This window comes from Dioscorea cayenensis, unplaced genomic scaffold, assembly GCF_009730915.1.
Source record: "Dioscorea cayenensis subsp. rotundata cultivar TDr96_F1 unplaced genomic scaffold, TDr96_F1_v2_PseudoChromosome.rev07_lg8_w22 25.fasta BLBR01001364.1, whole genome shotgun sequence".
Classification (NCBI taxonomy): domain Eukaryota; kingdom Viridiplantae; phylum Streptophyta; class Magnoliopsida; order Dioscoreales; family Dioscoreaceae; genus Dioscorea; species Dioscorea cayenensis.
This window is the reverse complement of record NW_024087755.1, coordinates 73754-83305: the sequence shown is the minus strand read 5'-3', so window position 1 is coordinate 83305 and position 9552 is coordinate 73754. Positions and strand designations below refer to the sequence as shown.

Genomic DNA, 9552 nt, shown 5'->3' with positions numbered 1-9552 from the left:
GAATAAAGTTGCAATGAGCTCTAGGGATTCCAAGTGATAAATCGCTTCCTAATTATAGACCTAACCCTTTGGTCCAGGCGAAAGGTCCTTAACCACAATTAAGCCCTAGATACTAAGATCCCCTCAACGCTTCACTCCATTGCACACGCAACTAGGCCCCAGCGGAGGTTCATCCCTTAGACCATTCACTCTATTATGGCTGCAAAGAACTCAAGGAATGGAGGTAGAATCTATCATGTCGGAGGGGAAAGGGGACGCTCCTGTACCTCTCAACTCACCCTCTCAACCCTCTCCAACCTAGCTTTGTCTAACGCTCGTGGTGTGTCACTCACTCACAAGGTTACCAACAAGAACTGTGAACCCTAGTGTCACTATAGGGGAAATGTTCATACAATCAAGCATTCAAGGTTGGAACTCATAATAAACATTAATTTATTGAAAGCATAATAAAGAAGTTCAATGAAATGAATACATCCTAGGGTTCACAATCACCCAAGTACCCACTAGGGGTTTAGCTCTCCATGGAGCTAAGTACAATCAAAGAAATAGAATGTAAAAGCAATGAATCCATAATGAAACCCCTCGATGGTCATGTCAATGGTCTTGTGGAGAGTCCTCTACTCGTCGTAAGGGATCCTTTGTCCGGCCTAGGATACATTTCACCGGATCGGTGCCGACAAAAGCTCTCCCAATAACCTTCTTCCAAATGAGGCGCGATGTCGAAGCCGTAGAACCTCTCCAAAACCTTAGCCAATACCCCTCGAAACCCTAGCCGAAGCCCTCTCTCAAGTTGGGGAAAAGATGGAGAAAAGAATACCAAAATCGGGGCTGAATCGGCTTTAAATAGGGCTGGAATCGGGCAACTCCATGGGCGTGGACGCTACACGCGCCGGTGCGGAATTTCCACACGGGCGTGGATAATTTCCACATGCCCGTGTGGATTCTCTGTTTCTCTGATTTCTCGGCCGACGTGAGCAGTGGCTGCTACGATGACTTGCTACATTACTCTGCTACAGTCTTTGACCTGAATAACTTCCTAATTCCATACTTTCATTGGGGTAAGACAAACAACACACGTTCACGTCGTGAATCACTTGCTTCTTTAATGATATACATGTTGGTGGAGCTCTTGTTCTTATATGCATAAGACGGAATGCTCAAGTGTAACTGCCTTTGTACCTCTCCAAATGGATGTGCTCACTCAAATGCGAGGAGGTTGGCACACACTCTAGCATCTCACACCTGTCCTATGTCTTCGCGTTTGAACCTTAGCAAGATCTCCTCCAAAATAGGTGCATTATGATCCACATTGGCACATTTCCTTCATACTCGGCCTCACAACCCTACCTGTGTAAAAGTAACATAAAAACACACATATTAATGTAAAACCTGAGAAAAGTAATGCTCAACATAAGGAATGAATGCTTCGCATTCATATCGCACAAGCACTTATCAGTACAAAAAGAGGAAAATGATCAAAGAAGCTCAAAAGCAGTATACTGCAGAATTCCACACAGGGTTGTGGAAATTACCCACACCCGTGTGGATCTGCAGGGCGTGACAAACCCGCACGGGTGCACAACAATTCTCAAGAATTTAACTTAAATCCATGTATAGACGCTTCCTAAAGATGCACCATGCATTGTACAAATGAAAATTCGCACTTACAGATATTTAATCTGTGAAAAACAAGAGTTGGTGAAGAAAAGAGGATAAAAAGGTTACCGATGAAATAAATGCGAAAACTCTGAAAATCGGCACGATATGCGAAGAAAAATCCTCCAAAACAACGATGACAGGTCAGTAATATGATCAGAATCAGTTTTCAGGAGGTTGAAGATGAAAAGGAAGAGAGCATGCAAGGATTTTTATAGGAAGACTCGAGCCGCTTCGAATTTTGTGCAATTGCACGGGCTTGTGGAAATTACGCACGCCCGTGCGCCTCATCAAGAGAGCTCCACATGGGCAGATGCATGCCCCTGTGCGCTCTAAGGTGAAACTCGTATTATCTCTGAACGCTCTCGCACGGGCATGCGAAAAATACCCACGCCCGTGCGCCCAACCCACAGGGGCAGCCGCACACCCCTATGGCTTCTCTGGAAATCCGAGAAAAATCGCTAAGTGTTCCTTACGCCCGTGCGGATATTCCACACGGCCGTGGGCATTGACAGGCCCAGCTCACAGGGGTGATCGCACGTCCTTGTGGCTTCTCGAGATGGAGAAAACTCCTCTACAGAGTTTCGCAAGGGAGTGTGGAAATTACCCACTCCCTTGCAAGTTTCACATGGTCGTCCACAGGGGCGAGTTCACGCCCCTGTGCGCTCTCGGGATAAATTTGACAAACTCTGCAGGAAATCACACGCCCATGCAGAAATTACCCACGGGCGTGCGATATTCGCATGGTCGTTCCCAGGGGTAGCCGCACGCCCCTGTGCCTTCTCTGGATGAGCTCGCAATACAAATACATGGGCGTACGGAAATTCCACACGCCCGTGCGTTTTCACTGGATGCCTTAGAAAAACCTGCAGGCTCTGCAGAAAGTTTCTGAACATGTTTACACACTCAGAGCCTGCACTAGTATGCAAGTTTTACCAGTGAAAAACATGGAATAAAGCTCAAACGACATAACTTCGCCAATTCCGCATGAAAACACACGATGAATACTCAAAGCCCACAAGAAAATCTCAGCAAAAGCATCCAAAAATCATGACACCAATACTTAACAAATTATTCATGCAAATAAACTAAACTAGAAGATAAGAAAACAGTAAACACTTGGGTTGCCTCCCAAGAAGCGCTTGTTTAATGTCACTAAACTTGACGTACCTTGTCTTACCTCACGGGGGTTCATAGATGAAGGTTGCCCTTTTACCCATGACTTGAAAGCATGATGTGCAAAGTCTCTTGAGGATAGAGGGTGTGTTATCAGGCTTGGGGCCACCTGGCAATAGCTCATCCAACTTATTCGGTTCACGTACATCTCCAACAGCCTTGGAGCATTTCCGGTGGCATCTCCTAGCCCTCTTCATTTTTCGGAGCACCTTCTTCAAGATCCCCGGGGTAGATGGTACTTCTTCTGTCGAACCAAGCAATATTATTTCTTCATAATCCTCCTCTTGGTCGAACAAACCCTCGTATGGGTCCGGATTGAACATTTCCTGAATGTATTCATCAACAATCTCATCAGTAGTGTCTAGAAAGTATAAAGTATCATCAAAATCAAGAGAATGCCGCATGGCTTCAGCAAGGCGTTATGTGAGCTTGTCATCTCCAACCTTTAAAGTTAGCTCTTCGCCATCCATGTCAATCAATGCCTTTGATGTCCACAAAAATGGTCTCCCAAGTATCAAAGGTACATCCACATCCTCATCGACGTCTACCACTACAAAGTCAACCGGAAAATTGTACTTATCCACCTTGATAAGCACGTCTTCAATGATGCCTCTCGGATGTCGCACTGTTCGGTCCGCTAATTGCAAAGTCATCCGAGTAGGCCTAGGCTCACCCAAGCCTAGCTTTTGAATCAAGGTGTATGGCATAACGTTGATACTGGACCCCGAGTCCGCCAATGTTATTTCCTTAGCTAGATTACTAATGTTACACGGAATGATGAAGCTTCCCAGGTCTTTCTTCTTGTTCGGCATGTTCTTTTGCAATACCGCCGAGCATGAAGCATCTAAAATCACTAAAGCACTTTCCTACAACTTTCTCTTGTTAGTCAACAAGTCTTTCAAGAACTTCACATACTTAGGCATTTGGGCCAATGCCTGAACAAAAGGAATATTAATGTTGAGTTGCTTGAACAAACTCAGGAACTTCTTGTACTATTGATCCCCTTGGTCATTTTTCAATCTAGAGGGATAAGGGATTTTTGGCTTTAAAGGTGGGGGTGCCACCTCTTTCTCTTTGCTTGTTCCCTCTTCTACCTCTATAACCTCGGGTGCGTGTTCTTTTGGCTTCTCACTCAGAAGCCTACCTTCAACCTCACGACCACATCTGAAAGTGATTGCCTTCATGTGCTCTTTAGAGTTGGTCTTTGTATTGCTCGATAAGCTTCCATGTGGCCTTTCAGAGAGAGACTTCGCAATTTGCCCCACATGATTTTCAAGGTTATGCAAAGAGGCGGTGTGGTTGCGAAGTGTAGCCTCGACTGATTCAAACCTCGTATTTGCAGATTGCACAAATCTAGTCAAGTGCTTCTCTAAGTCATTCATAAGGGTTTCCAAACCTGAGACTCTGTTTTCCACCTTAGGGGCTTGTTGTTGTTGTTGGAAACCCGGTGGCCCCATGGCCTTTTGTGGACACTGAATACTCCATAAGAAATTGGGATGATTCTTCCAACCCGGATTGTAGGTATTGCTATATGGGTTTCCTTGAGATCTCATGCCATTACCTACAAAATCAATGCTCTCCACCGAAGAAACATCACAAATAGAGATCGGGCAATCGGAGGGAGCATGTCCTTCACCACACCCGGTGCAATTAGTCACGGTCGCCACTCTATTTGAAGTTAGAAGATCTAACTTCTTACTCGAATTCTCCACTTGAGCCATGATAAGTGCTTGAGTAGACATATTTTTGTATATGTTTTGCATGCATTGAGCATCGTTTTTACCATGGTTTATGTCTCATATTGTGTATCTGGTGTTCTTTTATGCATATAGGTTGTGAATGCCATGAAGAGTAAAAAGGAAGCAAAGATGGGCTATAAAGACACAATGTTGGGAGTTCTTGTTCAATTCAAGGACCAAGACACGAGAGGAGTTCATAAACGTGGAGATGTGTGCCAACTTCCAAGAAGATTCAAGTCAATTCACTAGTTGGAAGGGCACAAAGGCAACCATATCTTCATGTGCCTTCCCTTTGTGAAGATTGCAAGACCTCTCAAAGATACGTCGATGAAGAAAACTTTTATAGCCTACCATATGGACGTGTGCCCAGACGTGTGGCCTCAAGAGAAGAGTGTTTGGACCGCGTTTTGCAAAAAGTACTGCATCAATTTTACTGTGACATGTTCACTATAGAAGTACTGTAGCAAAATTATAGTTCACGTGCCTGCGTGGAAATTCCACGCGACCACGTGAAAATTCCTGCAGCCCACACGGCCGTGTGGAAAATCCACAAGTGCGCGTTGGGCCGCGTGACAGACGCGGTCTAAGGCATATAAATAGCCGTTTTGCCCTATTCTTTCTCATCTTTTGTGCGGCTCTTGAGGGGTGAGACGGCTAGGGTTTGGAGAGGAGGTCTTTGCTGCTTTGGAGGCGCTTCATCACCAACTTTGATCGATTCCTCCTCTGTCATAGTATCAAGGAAGCCACCGGTGAACCTAGCTTCAGAGTGGGTCATTCAAGATGTCGAAGCTCTCCATCAAGGCCATCAGTTCATATATAAGGGGGTTTATTTCTAGGGTTTTAATGTACTTTCATTCATTGATGGTGTGTTTTTTATGTTGCTCCATGGAGAGCTAAAACCTTAGAGGGTATTTGGGCATGTGAACCATAGGATTCTGATCTTTTGTGGATTTTCTTAGTGTTTCTATTTAATCTGAGTTTGATTAAGTTTTAATATTGATTGTCTAATGCTTGCTTTCCTTATTGATCTTTTGGTTATTTGGTTTGCATGATTTGTCACCTTGGTGAGAGAGAGGTCTCCATTAGGGTTAGAACCTCAAGATTGAAGAGGGTTGAGAGGGTGAGTAATGAGATAGAGAGCATCCCTTTTCCCCTCCGATTGGTGTATTCTATCTCCATTCCCTATGCTCTATGCAACCATGTTTGGTGTGAGGCGTGAGATTGAGAGATTTCTCCGCCGGGACCTTGTAGGGGGTTAGGATCCTTCATCGGGAATTAGGGTTGGATCAATCTTTAGGAATCGGATACACCTCTTGGAATCCCTAGAGTGCTTTGCGGTCATATGTGGTGTGAGGTGTTGAGATTGAGTGATTTCTCCACCGGGACCTCGTAGGAGACTAGTATCGGTGATCGGGAGTTTGGATCCGATTATATTTGGATTTCCATGACTTAACTTACTCTTCATAGAAACACTTTGCTTATCCGGTACCTAATACCTGAATCCTAGGGTGAGCATTGCCCGAATACCCCACTTTTACTGATTGAGATCTCCCTACATTTCACCCTTGCATATTCGTCTCCGGTATTCATTTCTTTGTACATTAGATCACCATACCTTTCCATTTATGACTAGGTTAGAAAGCAGAGAAGAAGTTAGTATTCGTAGCCCTGTTCCCTGTGGATTCGACTACCTGACTCACTGGGTATTTTATTACTTCGACACCCTTGCACTTGCAGTTCACACGCATAATCGGACGCGTGTCAAGCCGCCAATGATGTTACTGCATCTATTTCATGGAGACCGGCCACCTTTTTCTTCTCCCTAGCATTCCATTGGTAGCTGTTTAACCCCATTTCTTCAATTAAATGATGGGCCTCATCGGGGCTCTTGCTACCTAAGGTACCTCCTGCTGCCGTATCCAAGAGTTGCCTTGTACTCGGGTTCAAACCTTTATAAAAGGTCTGAACAATTATCCACTCTGGGAATCCGTGTTGCGGGCACTTTCTCAGGAGCTCCTTGAACCTTTCCCATATCTCGAATAGAGACTCCAATTCCAACTGAACAAAGGATGAGATCTCATTCCTAAGCTTTGCTGATTTTCCGGGAGGGAAATAACGGGCCAGAAAAGCTTCTACCATCTACTCCCATGTGGTAATTGATGCTCTAGGTAATGAGTGTAGCCATTGCTTCGCTCTCCCCTTTAGGGAAAATGGGAAGGCTCGCAACTTGATTGCATCATCCGTTACCCCGTTTATCTTCATCATATCACACACCTCAAGAAAGCTCTCTATATGACTATTTGGATCTTCATCGGCCAAACCATTGAATTGTGCGGATTGCTACAATATGTGGATGAATACCGACTTCAGTTCGAAGTTCTGAGCTGTAATCGGGGGACGCACAATACTCAACTGTGTCCCAAACACTGAAGGTCTGGCATAATCGGATAATGTTCGCTGTTGCTCATTCTGTTCTGCCATGTTTTCAGATCCTTCCACTTCCAAATCAGCTAAATTAGACTGTTCTTGCACAGGCTCTTTCCCTTTTCTTCTAAGTGTACGTTCAAGCTCAGGATCTCTTTCAATCAATATTGAGGAATTCCCTCGGGTCATAACCTGGAGCTGCACCCAAAAAGAAAGAAAAAGAAATCAGAATGATGATAGAATAAGTAGATATGAAATAGAATGTATGGTGAAATGGCTAAGAAAACAAAGTGCAAAGTATCTCTAAACGCCTACTCCTGTGCAACGTCGGCAAAAACTTGACAAGGTTCCCTTGCGTATATCCCGAAAGTTCACAGGTTTGTCGAAGTAATAATCCTGGATGAGCAGGTATCGAATCCATAGAGAGTAGGGAATAAAAAACACTTAATCCGCTTCTTAGCTATGTGAAAAATCAGTAGTAATAAGTGTGACAATGATTCAATTCTCAAAAGTAAAAACAACAAGTAAGAGATCACGAGTAAAGGAGGAGATAAGGCAATCAATAAAGATTGGGTATTCGGATAATGCTCCGCCTAGCACAATTGTTTCAAGTGCAAGAACCCTCTATTATGCTTCCTAATCAATGCAATAGTGAGTCATGGAAATCCTTAAAAACATAGTCCCAAATCTAAGGTCAACTATGCCTAACTCTATACATGTCCCAGAGGAGAGATTAGATAACCTCTCAACTTTGCACTCGAATAGAGTTGCAATGAGCTCTAGGGATTCCAAGTGATAAATCTCTTCCTAATTATAGACCAAACCCTTTGGTCCAGGTGGAAGGTCCCTAACCACTATTAAGCCCTAGATACTAAGATCAACTCAACGCTTCACTTAGACCATTTACTCTATTATGACCGCAAATAACTCGAGGAACGGAGGTAGAATCTATCACGCCGGAGGGGAAAGGGGACGCTTCTGTACCTCTCAACTCACCCTCTCAACCCTCTTCAACCTAGCTTTGTCTAACGCTCGTGGTGTGTTACTCACTCACAAGGTTACCAACAAGAACTCTCAACTCTAGTGTCACTCCAGGGGAAATATTCATACAACCAAGCATTCAAGATTGGAACTCACAACAAACTTCAATTAATTGAAAGCATAATAAAGAGATTCAATGAAACAAATACATCCTAGGGTTCACAAATACCCAAGTACCCACTAGGGGTTCAGCTCTCCATGGAGCTAAGTACAATCAAAGAAATAGAATTTAAAAGCAATGAATCCATAGAGAAACCCCCTCGATAGTCATGTCGATGGTCTTGTGGAAAGTCCTCTACTCGTCGACCAAGGATTCCCTTATCCGGTATAGGATACGCCTCGAAGGAAGCTCCCCTACCAACCTTCTTCCTACGGAATGACGATGTCAGAGCTGTAGAACCCCTCCAAAACCTTAGCCAATACCTCTCAAAACCCTAGCCGAAACCCTCTCTCTAGTTGGGGAAAAGATGGAGAAAAAAATCCTGAAATCGGGGATGAAATCGGCTTTAAATAGGGCTGGAATCGGGCATCCACATGGTCCTGTGGATTTTTCATACGCCCATGTGGAATTTCCACATGGGCGTGGGTAATTTCCACATGTCTGTGTGGATTCTCTGGAATTGTGATTTTTCAGTCCGGGTCGTGGGACAGTCTTTGCTCACAGATACTTTTTGCTATCGATGCTCTTCCTAAAATACTTCCCAAGTCCATACTTTCATCGAGGTGACGCAAACGGGCACACGTTCATGTCGTGGATCACTTTGCTTCTTTAATAACAGACAAGTTGGAGGAGATCTTGTTCTATGTGCATAAGTCGGAATGCTTGAGTGTGACTACCCTTGTGCCCCTCCAAATGGTTGTGGTAACTCAAATACGAGGAGGTTGGCACACACTCTAGCATCTCACACCCGACCTATGTTTTTGCATTTGAACCATAGCAAGATTTCCTCAAAAATCGGTGCATTATGATCCACATTGGTTTCTTTCCTTCATACTCGGCCTCACAACACTACCTGCACGAAAGTAACATAAAAACACACATATTAGTGTAAAAACCCGAGAAAAGTAATGCTCAACATAAGGAAAGAATGCTTCGCATTCATATCACACTAGCACTTATCACTTGTTGGCCGTGTAAACTTCAGTACAGAAAATTTGCGAGATAGAAGATGTGGTTGTTGTTGAAGGCCATTCAGATGCACATGCACAAGCGGACGGGATGGAGAATGATCTTGAACATGGGTGTGACAATTTTGAGGACATTGATAGATTGAAGGAAAGTAAATTATGACCATCGATTGAGGAACCACCCAAGTTAGATCTTAAAACTTTGCCAGCACATTTGGAATAAGCCTTTCTAATGGAAGGGTCAAAGCTCCCGGTGATTGTTGCTTCAAATCTTTCTCCAGATCAAAAGGACAAGCTTGTGAGCATGCTAAAAAAGCATAAATCTGCCATTGCTTGGAAGATCTCTGATATAAAAAGCATAAACCCATCATTTTGCACTCATAAAATC

At 43.9% G+C, this 9552-nt stretch overlaps 1 non-coding gene across 1 annotated transcript; it reads left to right on the top strand.

Annotated features, from left to right (window-relative positions):
• The first annotated feature begins 6555 nt into the window (after nt 1–6555).
• LOC120256263 lies at nt 6556–6662 on the top strand. Its single transcript, XR_005535246.1, has one exon. It is a non-coding gene; the product is annotated as a small nucleolar RNA R71 (small nucleolar RNA).
• The last annotated feature ends 2890 nt before the right edge of the window (nt 6663–9552 follow it).